Source organism: Oncorhynchus kisutch, linkage group LG12, assembly GCF_002021735.2.
Source record: "Oncorhynchus kisutch isolate 150728-3 linkage group LG12, Okis_V2, whole genome shotgun sequence".
Taxonomy (NCBI): Eukaryota; Metazoa; Chordata; class Actinopteri; order Salmoniformes; family Salmonidae; genus Oncorhynchus; species Oncorhynchus kisutch.
The window spans coordinates 9466269-9482734 of NC_034185.2; the positions used below are offsets into that span (position 1 = coordinate 9466269).

The 16466-nt window shown below is 45.1% G+C and overlaps 1 pseudogene across 1 annotated transcript in view; it reads right to left on the reverse strand.

Annotated features, from left to right (window-relative positions):
* The window catches only part of LOC109866445 (ryanodine receptor 3-like), a 264698-nt pseudogene that overhangs the window by 63372 nt on the left and 184860 nt on the right, over window positions 1-16466 (reverse strand). The window contains exons 50-64 of the transcript XR_004212016.1: window positions 16338-16458; window positions 15523-15692; window positions 12586-12806; window positions 12010-12100; window positions 10965-11105; window positions 8240-8403; window positions 7930-8008; window positions 5220-5309; window positions 4785-4919; window positions 4592-4663; window positions 3437-3512; window positions 2673-2796; window positions 520-635; window positions 312-379; window positions 93-214 (exon numbers count right to left, since the gene is read on the reverse strand). The product of XR_004212016.1 is annotated as a ryanodine receptor 3-like (transcript). The remainder of the gene's footprint in view (window positions 1-92; window positions 215-311; window positions 380-519; window positions 636-2672; window positions 2797-3436; window positions 3513-4591; window positions 4664-4784; window positions 4920-5219; window positions 5310-7929; window positions 8009-8239; window positions 8404-10964; window positions 11106-12009; window positions 12101-12585; window positions 12807-15522; window positions 15693-16337; window positions 16459-16466) is intronic.

Consider the following 16466-nt stretch of genomic DNA (forward strand, 5'->3'; position numbering starts at 1 on the left):
TTAGAAGACTGTAGCTGGGGATTCTGTGTTGATTTCAGACTGGCAACATTATCATTCACCAGTTTGTCCAGTCCCACTTACAGGTACCTTACCTAGTGATCATCTCCTTCTCTTTGTTAGAGGCGTAGCCACTGCTGCTCAGGTTCCTACTGGGCGAGGACAGGAAGTACATGCTGTGGTTCTTAAAGTACATATCTATGAGAGGTAGCAGAACCTATAGGGCAGGGTGGGAGGAGAAGAGTTTAGAGAACTTATTCCACAGTGTCTACAATTCATTTCTTGTCTATTGTTGAAAGACTTTACATCCATACCTTAGCAAAGAATTTTATTTCCTGATCGTGGGGTGATTTGTCTGTCTTTCCACTGGTGGCCATGGCCTCTGGGAAGAAAAAAATTAAACATATTCAAATATGTCTAAAACTTAAACTAGACACTAACCTTGACTAAATTACATTCACATGAATTGTCAATTCCATATTTCAAAGCACATGAATTAATTCAATGTCCGAGTGGACTCACCCAGGTGAGCAATGAACTCCTGAGCTGAGTCCACATACTTCAGAATCCTCTTGAGGAACGTGTAGGCAAACCTCTTCTCCATGGACGACGAGTCCTGCTCCATGTCTTTCAGGTCTCTGCAGAACATAAATAACAAACAATTGTATTTTATTGATCCGCAAAGGGGACATTTGTTTGCAGCAGTTAATATGTAACTGTCATGAAAGCCTGTTTTAGTCTGCTGATTAGTGTTTTAGCCTTCTGATTACTGTTTTAGTCTGCTGTCATGATATGGCCCTCTTTGGGTATGGCGAGTACCCTCCCCCACTCTCTTACCACCTCTCTCTCCCTCCTACACCCAGGTCTGTTATCTCAGGTCGTAAATTCCATGAGGAGACTCTCTTCCGCCCCGGCTATGTGGTATAAAGAGAGGGTTCACAGTAGAACAAAGGAACTTCTTGTACCTCACAGAGCTTGAGAACTGAACAATATCCATGTTTTGGAGAATGTGTAAACGGTCGGTGGAGAATCCAGCTACAACCGGTCCATTTTGTTTAATGTTTGTGACCTCATGAGAGACAATACCGCCACATTACCATAACTCTGTTTATACAAGAGTCTCCATTATGAGATTTGCATCTAATTATTGTATAAAATGAATGAGTAAAGATGAAACTATTTGTGAAATTATGTAATGTGATGTTAAACTGTTTAATGAAAGAGAATCCAATTCCCTTTAAAGTTTAACTAAGTCATTGGCCCGCCCCATGAGCACAGACATTGATCTGGCGTCATGGGACAGCCCTTTGCTGCTGTTCCGAATATAACCCCCACCTGGAGAAGCCCACTTCAGACCATGCATACCTCGATTACCGAGAGGGCAAAGGTTTGAGTAGAGACCATAAAAACCTCAGTATAAGCCAAGGTTGTAATGGTTGTTGAAACTCTGAGACTATCGATTACGACAGAATAAGAGCAAATCGTAGATACTAATTACTAGCCTGCAGCTAGAAGTTATGTCGACCTGAAATGCGAAGACCGACAACCGCCGAAACATCTATTCTATAAGAACATTTCTGAATGGTACTCTGAAGTATCCATTCTAACCAAGACATCATGGGAGCAGAGAGAGACTTTGAACCTTTCAACAGAAAGACGGACGATTCCAACAGAGATCACGACGACACACTGAGAGTAAATATATATATTGATTGCAATAATTCCCGAAAGAGTGAGCGTTCATGTGCAAAGGATTAGCATTTCAATTGTTATAATTATCAACTGTGTAGTGACTTTTGTCTTTCGCACCTTCTCAGTCCACACCCACTCCCCTTTGTCTGCCAAGCAGTCATACCGGTTTAGCCCACTAGGGCACATCCCCTATCATTTCCTTTTAACCATATCTACTGTTTGTTTGTTATGCATTTCTGTGATTATTTAGTGAGTTAGTAAATAAATGATTTAAGACAATTGATGTATGGATGATTCATAGTGAAGGCTGGGTTCGTGCAGATAACCAACAACTTATGACATTTGGAATGAGACTAACGTGAGGTAAATCTGATCAATTAATTAATTAATTAATTATTTAGAAGACTAATTGATCAGATATTAAACTATCTGAAGAGTTATATTAGGAAAATTATAACTTTGTAATCTGAATATTTTCCTTGGTGCCCCGACTCCCTAGTTAATTACACTTACATGATTAGTTTAATCACGTAATAATAATTACAGAGAATTGATTTGATAGAATAACAGTCTTCAATTTAATGATGCTAAAGACACGACACTGCTGAATACTGTTTTAGTCTGCTGATTAGTGTTTTTTTTATACTCTGATTTGTTAGAGACGATCCAATCTCTGACGAGATTTGTTTTATACAACACTCCTCGTGACCCTCGTCACCACAAACGACTTCAAGGATGGCAGTCTCTGACAGAAGTATGTAGCTAACGACAGAGCAGCTGAAGAACTTAGTGTGAGTCGTCAGGATAAAAGTTCAGGTGGTATCTCTTCCATTTCAAGACATTCAGTTGCCCACTGAATGTGACTTTGACAGAATGTAAGAAACTGTGATTGGCAGACTGATTGATTAACTGATTGCTTGCAATCCTCGGTGGTAACAGACAGGTGCAGTAAACAGGTGAGGTAGTTAGGGGGAGTCTCTGACCTGGTGATGATATATCCATTGATCTGCAGGAACTTAAAGAGATCCTGGGCCTTCTCCCTGTCTCTGTACTTCTCCTTGGCTGTCAGGGTGTCATAGGGCACCAGCAATGGGTGGCTCCCTCCTCCTGAGACAGACAGCACACATCAAACAGTGGCAACACGTTCACAAACGTACAGTCAAGTCTTACACAAGCTTAAATGTACACTTAGCATGCTGTATTCCTGGGTGGTTACTGAGGGTGCGTTTGTAAAGTCACTTTGAGGATCTACTCCGATTTCTTGTCTGTGCCAGAGAGCAGAATAACTGAGGAATTTACGAATTTACGCGCAATACCCATTGAATAAGACTGGTGTCAGTAAAGGTCAGGAGAAAAAAAAACGTAATTCAATTGTTACCAGCAGCACAGTTAATCACTAACACTCTGGATAACATGAAAACAGCCTAACCAGCTCTGCTAGGGAGAGTAAAATGGTCAGTGTGAGGTGTTCTCTCATTTGTGTCTGGAAGTAGCTAGCAAGGGAGCACATTTTAGCCAGTTTGGTTGGGTGCTTGAGTGCCTTTGTGTGGTCAGAACACTCGGATCAGCCATACTCCTAGAACAGAGCATCCAGTGTGCGATCTGAACACTCCAAGAGAGAGCGAAATGCTCAGAATCTACAAACGTACAAATTCACTCTGGCACTCCAGAGTTAATTTACAAACACACCATGTATCTCATTGGGTGATTACAAGGGATGCCTGGGCCCTGTGACTGGACTACATACCTTTACTGTTCAGCTCAGTCTTCTTCTTCTTGGCCCAGATGTTGTGGTAGTTCTCTGCTACAACCTCCACCATCCCCTACAATGGGGAACACACACACATGGACATGGAGAACAATCACTTACTTAACAGACCTGGGTTCCAATACTATTTGAAATCTTTCAAATACTTTTGAGTGTTTTCTTTAGCCTTCCTCAGAGTGGCAGGCGGGGTGGGGTTTGTACTTTTGGGACTGTTCTATTTGTCCTATTGTAATCTTAAACAAAGCACAACAAATTCCAATAGCATGTGAGCCCATGTCTGATGCACAGTACAGAGAAACAACCCCACAGAACACTGTACCTGCTTAGTAACATGACATCAGATATGTTTTACCTTTATTTAACTAAGCAAGTCAGTTAACAAATTATTTTTTTCAATGACGGCCTAGGAACAGTGGGCAGAATGACAGATTTGTACCTTGTCAGCTCGGGGATTTGATCTTGCAAGCTTTCGGTTACTAGTCCCAACGCTCTAACCACTAGGCTACCTGCCTCTAAACACTAGGCTACCTGTCTCTAAACACTAGGCTACCTGTCTCTAACCACTAGGCTACCTGCCTCTAACCACTAGGCTACCTGCTCTAACCACTAGGCTACCTGTCTCTAACCACTAGGCTACCTGTCTCTAACCACTAGGCTACCTGCTCTAACCAGTAGGCTACCTGCTCTAACCACTAGGCTACCTGCTCTAACCACTAGGCTACCTGCTCTAATCACTAGGCTACCTGTCTCTAACCACTAGGCTACCTGCTCTAACCACTAGGCTACCTGCTCTAACCACTAGGCTACCTGTCTCTAACCACTAGGCTCCCTGTCTCTAACCACTAGGCTACCTGCTCTAACCACTAGGCTACCTACTCTAACCACTAGGCTACCTGCTCTAACCACTAGGCTCCCTGTCTCTAACCACTAGGCTACCTGCTCTAACCACTAGGCTCCCTGTCTCTAATCACTAGGCTACCTGTCTCTAACCACTAGACTACCTGCTCTAACCACCAGGACCCATATGACGTCATATTACATTATATAGTATCAGAATTGTGGGTAAAACGTTCTGGAGGACATTGTTCAATGACATTAACATAAACAACAGAGCAATTGTTCCATGGCAACAACCTGCAACTCTCTGGATAGAGTAATATTGTTCAGGTCCAAGGGTGGTTCCAGGATGAATTCGTTATCGTTGTCCTGTCAACATTAAAACATAATACAATGAATCAATAACTACAGAAATGGGTGATCTGATGGATCGACGTGGGGTGACGTTAGCCATTCAAAAAGAAAATGAAAACACACACACACACACTACCTGAGTGGACTCGGAGATCTTGCTTTGTTTCTCGATGAACATGGCCTCTCCCTCTTTGGTCCTCTCCATGTTCCAACCCATTGCCAGCATGCTCTTTAAAGACTCCTTCACGGGCCAGCGGTATGTTTCCCTCTCCTACACAGGGAGGACACAGGCACACACACTGTGTAAATGACCCTTTGAATTATTTCTGTCACAATTAATACACTAATCTCACGTGACAGATCGTTAGCTCGCTATCTAGCTAGCTAGTGCATATAAATGTGGTTCTGGATTCTGAGGTTAGTGTTATAGTATCAACAGTACCTTCACACTGAGTGACAGATTATTGCTATAGTATCAACAGTACCTTCACACTGAGTGACAGATTATTGCTATAGTATCAACAGTACCTTCACACTGAGTGACAGATTATTGCTATAGTATCAACAGTACCTTCTCACTGAGTGATTTATACGGCTTCAGCAGTGGGTGAGTTTTAGCCTTGTCATCCACACTCTCTCCCATTTTCCAACCCGCTGTCACCTAGAAATCAAGAATTAGGCCTTGTTAGTCCAGGAGTTAGGCCATGTTTGGCCAGGATATTGGGCCATGTGAGGCCAGGAGATAGGCCAGGATGTAGGCCAAGAGTTAGGCCAGGAATGAGGCCATGTTAGGCCATATTAGGTCAGGAGTGAGGCCATGTTAGGCCAGGAATGAGGCCATGTTAGGCCAGGAGTTTGGCCATGTTAGGCCAGGAGATTGGCCAAGTTAGGCCAGGAGTTAGGCCATGTTAAGGCCAGGAATTCGGCGTTGTACAGTTGAAGTCGGAAGTTTACATACACCTTAGCCAAATACATTTAAACTCAGTTTTCACAATTCCTGACATTTAATCCTAGTAAAAAATCCCTGTTTTACGTCAGTTAGGATCACCACTTTATTTTAAGATGTGAAATGTCAGAATAATAGTAGAGAATGATTTATTTCAGAATTTATTTCTTTAATCACATTCCCAGTGGGTCAAAAGTTTACATACTGTCACGGCCCCTCCTCTGCAGTGCAGGGGGCGGTTCCTCCTACAGGCAGAGGAGGGTCGTTAGTGATTGGAGTCACCTGGGCTCAGGGTATTTAAACTGCTTCACTAATCTCTCTCTGCTCCAGGAGTCACCCGGGCTCAGGGTATTTAAACTGCTTCACTAATCTCTCTCTGCTCCAGGAGTCACCTGGGCTCAGGGTATTTAAACTGCTTCACTAATCTCTCTCTGCTCCAGGAGTCACCTGGGCTCAGGGTATTTAAACTGCTTCACTAATCTCTCTCTGCTCCAGGAGTCACCTGGGCTCAGGGTATTTAAACTGCTTCACTAATCTCTCTCTGCTCCAGGAGTCACCTGGGCTCAGGGTATTTAAACTGCTTCACTAATCTCTCTCTGCTCCAGGAGTCACCTGGGCTCAGGGTATTTAAACTGCTTCACTAATCTCTCTCTGCTCCTCCAAGTATGATCCTGTTTTGTTTGTTCCTTTGTCGTTTTGCATAGTTTTCACTCCGTCATTCACACACACAGATTCATGCATCCCTGCACTTTACATACACCTCACATTATGATACTTTACATACACCTTACATTATGATACTTTACATACACCTTACATTATGATACTTTACATACACCTTACATTATGATACTTTACATACACCTCACATTATGATACTTTCACACCTCATTCCCTTTTCTTTGTTTAAAGTTAATAGTTTTGGTTTACAATAAAGAACCTTTTTGATTGGCCGATACCTGTTGTTTGTGTCCCCTCATTTTTGCTGCAGGCTATGAGCCGGCCTGTGACAATACACTCAATTAGGATTTGGTAGCATTGCCTTCAAATTGTTTCACTTGGGTCAAATGTTTTGGGTAGCCTTCCACAAGCTTCCCACAATAAATTGGGTGAATTTTGGCCCATTCCTCCTGACAGAGTTGGTGTAACTGAGTCAGGTTTGTAGGCCTCCTTGCTCGCACACACTTTTTCAGTTCTGCTCACAAATTTTTTATGGGATTGAGATCAGGGCTTTGTGATGGCCACTCCAATACCTTGACTTTGTTGTCCTTAAGCATTTTGCCACAACTTTGGAAGTATGCTTGGGGTCATTGTCCATTTGCTTTAACTTCCTGACTGATGCCTTGAGATGTTGCTTCAATATATCCACATAATTTTCCTTCCTCATGTACCATCTATTTTGTGAAGTTCACCAGTCCCTTCTTGCAAAGCACCCCCACAACATGATGCTGCCACCCCCGTGCTTCACTGTTGGGATGGTGTTCTTCGGCTTGCAAGGCTCCCCCTTTTTCCTCCTAACATAACGATGGTCATTATGGCCAAACGGTTCTATTTTTTGTTTCATCAGACCAGAGGACATTTCTCCAAAAAGTACAATCTTTGTCCCCATGTGCAGATGCAAACCGTAGTCTGGCTTTTTTATGTAGGTTTTGGAGCAGTGGCTTCTTCCTTGCTGAGCAGCCTTTCAGGTTATGTGGATATAGATACTTGTGTACCTGTTTCCTCCAGCATCTTCACAAGGTCCTTTGCTGTTGTTCTGGGATTGATTTGCAGTTTTCGCACCAAAGTACATTAATCTCTAGGAGACAGCGTGTGTCTCCTTCCTGAGCTGTATGACGGCTGTGTGGACCCATGGTGTTTATACTTGCGCACTATTGTTTGTACAGATGAATGTGGTATCTTCAGGCATTTGGAAACGGCTCCCAAGGATGAACCAGAAATACATCCACAGGTACACCTCCAATTGACTCAAATGATGTCAATTTGCCTATCAGAAGCTTCTAAAGCCATGACATCATTTTCGGGAATTGTCCAATATGTTTAAAGGCACAGTCAACTTAGTGTATGTAAACTTCTGACCCACTGGAATTGTGATACAGTGAATTATAAGTGAAATAATCTGTCTGTAAACAACTGTTGGAAAAATGTACTGTCATGCACAAAGTAGATGTCCTAACAGACTTGCCAAAACTATAGTTTCTTAGGACATTTGTGGAGTGGTTGAAAAACAAGTTTTAATGACTCCAACCTAAGTGTATCAACTGTAATATACCTTACATTTAAACTCATATACAGGAAAGACAGTGTCTGAACCTAGTTGTTGAGGTTACAGTACCTTCTCCGAGGACCACTTGATGTGGGAATGCTCTGCAAACTTGTTGGCGATGTAGTCCAGTTTCTCTGGAAGGGAGATACTAGAAAGAAGGAGGAGACAGACACCACTGTTAGTCCTTCCCTTCAATACAGCCTAGACATCTAGTGCAGTAAGGGTTAGTCTCACTCTGCTCCCATCTTTTAGTCCTATATGGTGTCATAATGAGCCTGTGTGTTCTGGGGATTCTGACCTTCATGTCCTAGTTTTGGTAATTTGTGTTCAATAAGAGCTTTTAAATGTCAAAGTCTCTCTCTCCCCCTGGGCCACTTACTTGGCAGTGTTGATGGGTTTAGGGTCGAAGTTGCCGTGTGCATCCACAGACGCCTGCTTCTCCAGGGTGGCACCAGGGCTGGCATCCACATAGTCAGGTGGCAACGCCCCAGCGGTAGCACTCAGACAGGCCATGCCAGTCTTGAACAGGTCAGAGTCAAACTTCTGTATGGGGGGAGACAAACAGAGACAGGGGAAACAGAGGGGTGAGGTAATAAATAGAGACAGGGGAGACAGAGGGGTGAGGTAATAAATAGAGACAGGGGGAAACAGAGGGGTGAGGTAACAAATAGAGACAGGGGGAGACAGAGGGGTGAGGTAATAAATAGAGACAGGGGGAGACAGAGGGGTGAGGTAATAAATAGAGACAGGGGAGACAGAGGGGTGAGGTAACAAATAGAGACAGGGGAGACAGAGGGGTGAGGTAATAAATAGAGACAGGGGAGACAGAGGGGTGAGGTAATAAATAGAGACAGGGAGACAGAGGGGTGAGGTAACAAATAGAGACAGGGGAGACAGAGGGGTGAGGTAATAAATAGAGACAGGGAGACAGAGGGGTGAGGTAACAAATAGAGACAGGGGAGACAGAGGGGTGAGGTAATAAATAGAGACAGGGGAGACAGAGGGGTGAGGTAATAAATAGAGACAGGGGGAAACAGAGGGGTGAGGTAACAAATAGAGACAGGGGGAGACAGAGGGGTGAGGTAATAAATAGAGACAGGGGGAGACAGAGGGGTGAGGTAATAAATAGAGACAGGGGGAAACAGAGGGGTGAGGTAACAAATAGAGACAGGGGGAGACAGAGGGGTGAGGTAATAAATAGAGACAGGGGGAGACAGAGGGGTGAGGTAATAAATAGAGACAGGGGAGACAGAGGGGTGAGGTAACAAATAGAGACAGGGGAGACAGAGGGGTGAGGTAATAAATAGAGACAGGGGAGACAGAGGGGTGAGGTAATAAATAGAGACAGGGAGACAGAGGGGTGAGGTAACAAATAGAGACAGGGGAGACAGAGGGGTGAGGTAATAAATAGAGACAGGGAGACAGAGGGGTGAGGTAACAAATAGAGACAGGGGAGACAGAGGGGTGAGGTAATAAATAGAGACAGGGGAGACAGAGGGTGAGGTAATAAATAGAGACAGGGGAGACAGAGGGGTGAGGTAACAAATAGATATTAGAAAGTCTTCCAGACTATCTGTTGCTTTCTCTCGTTCTAGCTCTCTCTGCTGCTCTCTTAGACAGGGGCAGTTGGGTCAAAAGAGGACAGACAGAGAGAGAGAGAGAGAGAGAGAGAGAGAGAGGGGAGCAGAATGAGGAAGAGAGAGCGAGAGGAAGACAGGAAGAGAAGGGCATAGGGGGAGAGAGAGAAACACTGCAGAGCCACATAGCAGTGATCTGTCACAGTCTGATAAATGATTAATCTATTTCCTATTTCAGCGACACCAGCTCGGTTCACAGTCCTCTTCCTCTGTGTTTCTCTCTCTCTCTCATTCATACTACCATGAATCTGTTACCAAGAGAGACACACACTACCATGAATATGTTACCAAGAGAGACACTCACACTACCAGGAATATGTTACCTAGAGAGACACTCATAGTACCATGAATATGTTACCTAGAGAGACACTCACACTACCAGGAATATGTTACCTAGAGAGACACACACTACCATGAATCTGTTACCTAGAGAGAAACTCACACTACCAGGAATATGTTACCTAGAGAGACACACACTACCATGAATATGTTACCAAGAGAGACACTCACACTACCAGGAATATGTTACCTAGAGAGACACACACCACCAGGAATCTGTTACCTAGAGAGACACACACTACCATGAATATGTTACCAAGAGAGACACTCACACTACCAGGAATATGTTACCTAGAGAGACACACACTACCATGAATCTGTTACCTAGAGAGACACTCACACTACCAGTAATCTGTTACCTAGAGAGACACTCACACTACCAGTAATCTGTTACCTAGAGAGACACTCACACTACCAGTAATATGTTACCTAGAGAGACACTCACACTACCAGTAACCTGTTACCTAGAGAGACACTCACACTACCAGTAATCTGTTACCTAGAGAGACACTCACACTACCAGTAATCTGTTACCTAGAGAGACACTCACACTACCAGTAATCTGTTACCTAGAGAGACACTCACACTACCAGTAATCTGTTACCGAGAGACACTCACACTACCAGTAATCTGTTACCTAGAGACACTCACACTACCAGGAATCTGTTACCTAGACACTCACACCACCAGGAATCTGTTACCTAGACACTCACACTACCAGGAATCTGTTACCTAGAGACACTCACACTACCAGGAATCTGTTACCTAGACACTCACACTACCAGGAATCTGTTACCTAGACACTCACACTACCAGGAACCTGTTACCTAGACACTCACACTACCAGGAATCTGTTACCTAGACACTCACACTACCAGGAATCTGTTACCTAGAGACACTCATACTACCAGGAATCTGTTACCTAGAGATACTCATACTTCCAGGAATCTGTTACCTAGAGACACTCACACTACCAGGAATCTGTTACCTAGATGCAAGTCAGTCGGGAGTAAAGTAATGTACTGTAACCCCTTAACCCCTTAAGCCTTCATTAGCATCCTATTAAAGCAGAGCTGAGGAACAACACAGGGTCTGTAGGCTACACATAACAGTACCGTCCGTCTGTACCTTCGCTGAGAGGGAGTCGAATATTCCCCAGAAGAGTTTCTTGGTGAGCAACAGTTCTTCCTCCGAGGCCATGCCGGAGCTCCCTAGCCCCGAGGGAAGACAGTAGTACTTCCAGCTCTGCTCATAGTGTTCAGTCAACAGCTGGAGGAAACACAAAGAGACAACAGGTGACTAGTGTTGACAAACCGTCAGGTTCCCTTGATGATAGATATAGCAGCTAAGTGCTGATGTAAACCAGGGTAATGATATGATTCGTATTTCAGTCATAAACACATCTTATTAGGAGAGGATGAATCTCGTGACAGCTTGTCCTTTTTAAACATTTCCTCTCTGGCAACAGTCAGCAACACAAACAAACTGTTCTTCTGGTCATTCTCCTATCACACGGAGAAGGAGAGATATCTCACCCTGAGAGGCACCTTGCAGTACTCTGTCAGTATGGGATCTTACCCTGAGGGGCATCTTGTACTCTGTCAGTATGGGATCTTACCCTGAGTGGCATCTTGTACTCTGTCAGTATTGGATCTTAACCCTCAGTGGCATCTTGCAGTACTCTGTGAGAATGGGATCTTACCCTGAGGGGCATCTTGTACTCTGTCAGTATGGGATCTTAACCCTCAGTGGCATCTTGCAGTACTCTATCAATATGGGATCTTACCCTCAGTGGCATCTTGCAGTACTCTGTGAGAATGGGATTTTACCCTCAGGGGCATCTTGCAGTACTCTGTGAGAATGGGATCTTACCCTGAGTGGCATCTTGCAGTACTCTGTGAGAATGGGATCTTACCCTCAGGGGCATCTTGCAGTACTCCGTGAGAATGGGATCTTACCCTGAGGGGCATCTTGCAGTACTCTGTGAGAATGGGATCTTACCCTCAGGGGTATCTTGCAGTACTCTGTGAGAATGGGATCTTACCCTGAGTGGCATCTTGCAGTACTCCGTGAGAATGGGATCTTACCCTGAGGGGCATCTTGCAGTACTCTGTGAGAATGGGATCTTACCCTGAGGGGCATCTTGCAGTACTCTGTGAGAATGGGATCTTACCCTGAGGGGCATCTTGCAGTACTCCGTCAGCAGGGGAACATCGAACACCAGACGTCTCAGCAGCTGTTGCATCATGGAAGGGCGCAGGTGTCTGTAGGGCAGCAGGGGGAAGAGAGAGCTGTGATTGACACACAGTCAAATACGAACATATCTCAGGTTGGAATATAAGGCTCTAACTAGGGTTGAAAGTGTCAGGAACTTTTACAAAATTCCCAGTTGGAAGATTCCCAGAATCAGGGAATAAGCCGTGAATACTCCGACTTCGACCGGAAATTATTTTTTATGTGAAAGCTCTGCTATAAAGCTACCACAGTTACAGATTGGTTGATCATTGTCATGACAACACCACAGTTACAGATTGGTTGGTCATTGTCATGACAACACCACAGCTACAGATTGGTTGATCATTGTCATGACAACACCACAGCTACAGATTGATTGGTCATTGTCATGACAACACCACAGCTACAGATTGGTTGATCGTTGTCATGACAACACAACAGTTACAGCAGAGCCCAGGGCATCAACAGAGCCTTAGAGGTTTATAACATGGTGCTAGTCTGTGTTAGTTCTTACTTGCAGATGGCAAGCAGACACTCCTCGATAGAGTCTCTCTGGGCCTTGGTGAGGGAGCGGCCCTTGGACAGCCGATAGATAGTGTGGAGGGTAGAGTCGATGAGCGCCGCGTAGTGCTCCGTGCCCGAGAAGTGGCCAGCACACCTGGTCAGCAGGGGAAGCAGGGCCGAACCGATGTACCTGTTCATGGCCAGAGCTGTCTCTGTGGTGCTTAGCACATCCTACAGGCCAGAGGACAGACTGACATGTTACTGAATGACAGAGGATAGACCAGAGGTCAACAGACTGACATGTTACTGAATGACAGTGGATAGACCAGAGGTCAACAGACTGACGTTAGTGAATGACAGAGGATAGACCAGAGGTCAACAGACTGACATGTTACTGAATGACAGTGGATAGACCAGAGGTCAACAGACTGACATGTTAGTGAATGACAGTGGATAGACCAGAGGTCAACAGACTGACATTAGTGAATGACAGTGGATAGACCAGAGGTCAACAGACTGACGTTAGTGAATGCCAGTGGATAGACCAGAGGTCAACAGACTGACATGTTAGTGAATGACAGAGGACAGACCAGAGGTCAACAGACTGACATGTTACTGAATGACAGAGGATAGACCAGAGGTCAACAGACTGACGTTAGTGAATGACAAGAGGATAGACCAGAGGTCAACAGACTGACGTGTTAGTGAATGACAGAGGATAGACCAGAGGTCAACCCCAACACTTGACCTCTTGACTCCTTGAAGTACGGTTGTTTCATGCTGAGTTTCTCCCTAAAGAATCACTACAATGTGACTACTATCTTCACAAACCACACAATTTTTTTTTTTTTTACCTTGTCAGCTCGGGGATTCGATCTAGCAAACTTTCGGTTACTAGTCCAACGCTCTAAACCACTAGGCTACCTGTCTCTAAACCACTAGGGTACCTGCCTCTAAACCACTAAGCTATCTGCCTCTAAACCACTAAGCTATCTGCCAATAAACCACTAGGCTACCGGCCTCTAAACCACTAGGCTACCTGCCTCTAAACCACTAGGCTACCTGCCTCTAAACCACTAGGCTACCTGCCTCTAAACCACTAGGCTACCTGCCTCTAAACCACTAGGCTACCTGCCTCTAAACCACTAGGCTACCTGCCTCTAAACCACTAGGCTACCTGTCTCTAAACCACTAGGCTACCTGCCTCTAAACCACTAGGCTACCTGCCTCTAAACCACTAGGCTACCTGCCTCTAAACCACTAGGCTATCTGCCTCTAAACCACTAGGCTACCTGCCTCTAAACCACTAGGCTACCTGGCTCTAAACCACTAGGCTATCTGCCTCTAAACCACTAGGCTACCTGCCTCTAAACCACTAGGCTACCTGCCTCTAAACCACTAGGCTACCTGTCTCTAAACCACTAGGCTGCCTGCCTCTAAACCACTAGGCTACCTGCCTCTGCAGGTTCCAACATAGCACTAACCCACCCGTTCAGCTTAACAACTATTCATTAGAGCTGGGCTGAAAGAAAAGCCGGCCCACCCAACAACTCTCCAGGACCAACGGATGGTGACTGACTAACCACCGTTACACAACTATTAGAGAGAATCTCGGCATGTCAAGTACACAACCATGAATCAAAGGACCGAGTTCGGTTCCACCTGTGTGTTAGACATTATCCCTGAGGTCACAGTGACCTCTAAGGCAGACGGTTTCAGCAGGCATTGAGATAAATGGGGACTGTCAGCGTCGCTTTCTCTCTCTCTCTCTCTCTCTCTCTCTCTCCCAAGGGATTATGGTCCCATGGCAACGGTCTCCCATGGCTACAGTTTCCGTGCCAGCGTGGGGAATACTAATCCTCCCCCACAGGACCAGATGGAGCTGGGATGAAAGAAGTTTTATCTTATTTTTTAAAGGATGAGTAAACTGAACTAAGGTTTATCAAACAGACGTTTCTTGTTTTGATGGATCCACATTGAACTTGAATCACATGGATCCACAACGAACTTGATTCACATTGATCCACATTGAACTTGAATCACATGGATCCACAACGAACTTGATTCACATTGATCCACATTGAACTTGAATCACATGGATCCACAACGAACTTGATTCACATTGATCCACATTGAACTTGAATCACATGGATCCACAACGAACTTGATTCACATTGATCCACATTGAACTTGAATCACATGGATCCACAACGAACTTGATTCACATTGATCCACATTGAACTTGAATCACATGGATCCACAACGAACTTGATTCACATTGATTCACATTGAACCTGATTCACTTGGACCAAGGTGCAAAACAGCAGTCAATATTTACCCAACAACTCATCAACTCTGTTACTGTCGTCATTAGAGATCTTTGATAAACATGTTGTTACACGTACAAGAGGTTATTACAAGCTATGGAGAGAGGATGAATGAATAGATGTATTGATTGGTTGATTGATATGTGAATATTTGCTGTGTTTTCTCATTGACTGACTGACCAACCAAAGACTCTCTCCTACTCACCATGTCCAGGGAAGACTGACTGGTTCACTGACTGACTGACTGGTTCACTGACTGACTGACTGGTTCACTAACTGACTGACTGGTTCACTGACTGACTGACTGGTTCACTGACTGACTGACATGTTTACTAACTGACTGACTGACAGACAGTGACTGACTGGTTCACTGACTGACTGACTGACTGGTTCACTGACTGACTGACTGGTTCACTGACTGACTGACTGGTTCACTGACTGACTGTCTGACTGGTTCACTCACTGACTGACTGGTTCACTCACTGACTGACTGGTTCACTAACTGACTGACTGGTTCACTAACTGACTGACTGGTTCACTGACTGACTGACTGGTTCACTGACTGACTGACTGAATGACTGGTTCACTGACTGACTGACTGATTGGTCTCTTCTACTCACCGTGTCCAGGGACGCGGAGGCACGGAGGTCAGGCAGGAAGCCCACCTCCAACAGGTGTAGCAGGAAGCTCTGGTCCTCCACACCGTACACACGATCCAGGAACAACACCATTGGGGCCTTGTGGTCCGGACAGAAACTAGCCGACATGTCTGGCTCTGTCACACTACCGTCTGGGGGTGGAGGAGAAGGAGGAGGAGGAGGAGGAAGAAGAGGTGGAGGAGGAAGAAGAGGAGGTAGAGGTAGAGGAGGAAGAGGAGGTAGAGGAGGAAGAGGAGGAGGAGGAGGTAGAGGAGGATGAGGAGGAGCAGGAGCAGGAGGAGGAAGAGGAGGAGGAGGTAGAGAAAGAGGTAGAGGAGGAGGAGGAAGAGGAGATAGAGGAAGAAGAGGAGGTAGAGAAGGAGGAAGAGGTAGAAGAGGAGGTAGAGAAGGAGGAAGAGGTAGAAGAGGAGGAGGAGGAGGAAGAGGTAGAAGAGGAGGAGGAGGATGAGGAAGAGGTAGAAAAGGAGGAAGAGGTAGAAGAGGAGGAGGAGGACGAAGAAGAGATAGAGAAGGAGGAAGAGGTAGAAGAGGAGGAGGAGGAGGAAGAGGTAGAAGAGGAGGAGGAGGAAGAGGTAGAGAAGGAGGAAGAGGTAGAAGAGGAGGAGGAGGACGAAGAAGAGATAGAGAAGGAGGAAGAGGTAGAAGAGGAGGTAGAGAAGGAGGAAGAGGTAGAAGCCAAAATCCAACCAAAATTGGACGTTAAGGATATGAAAGTTCTGATAGAACCAATACATTCTACTGAGTAATATGTGTTAAAATATGCTACTGGGTCCTACCTTTATTGACGATGGGCATCTTGAGTGGAATACTGATGATGCCAACCAGGTCTGTAGTAGGAACCAGGGAGCGCAGGATGGCACGGATACGCAAGGCCTCGCCTTTACCCTTGTTGATCAGCTGAAAGA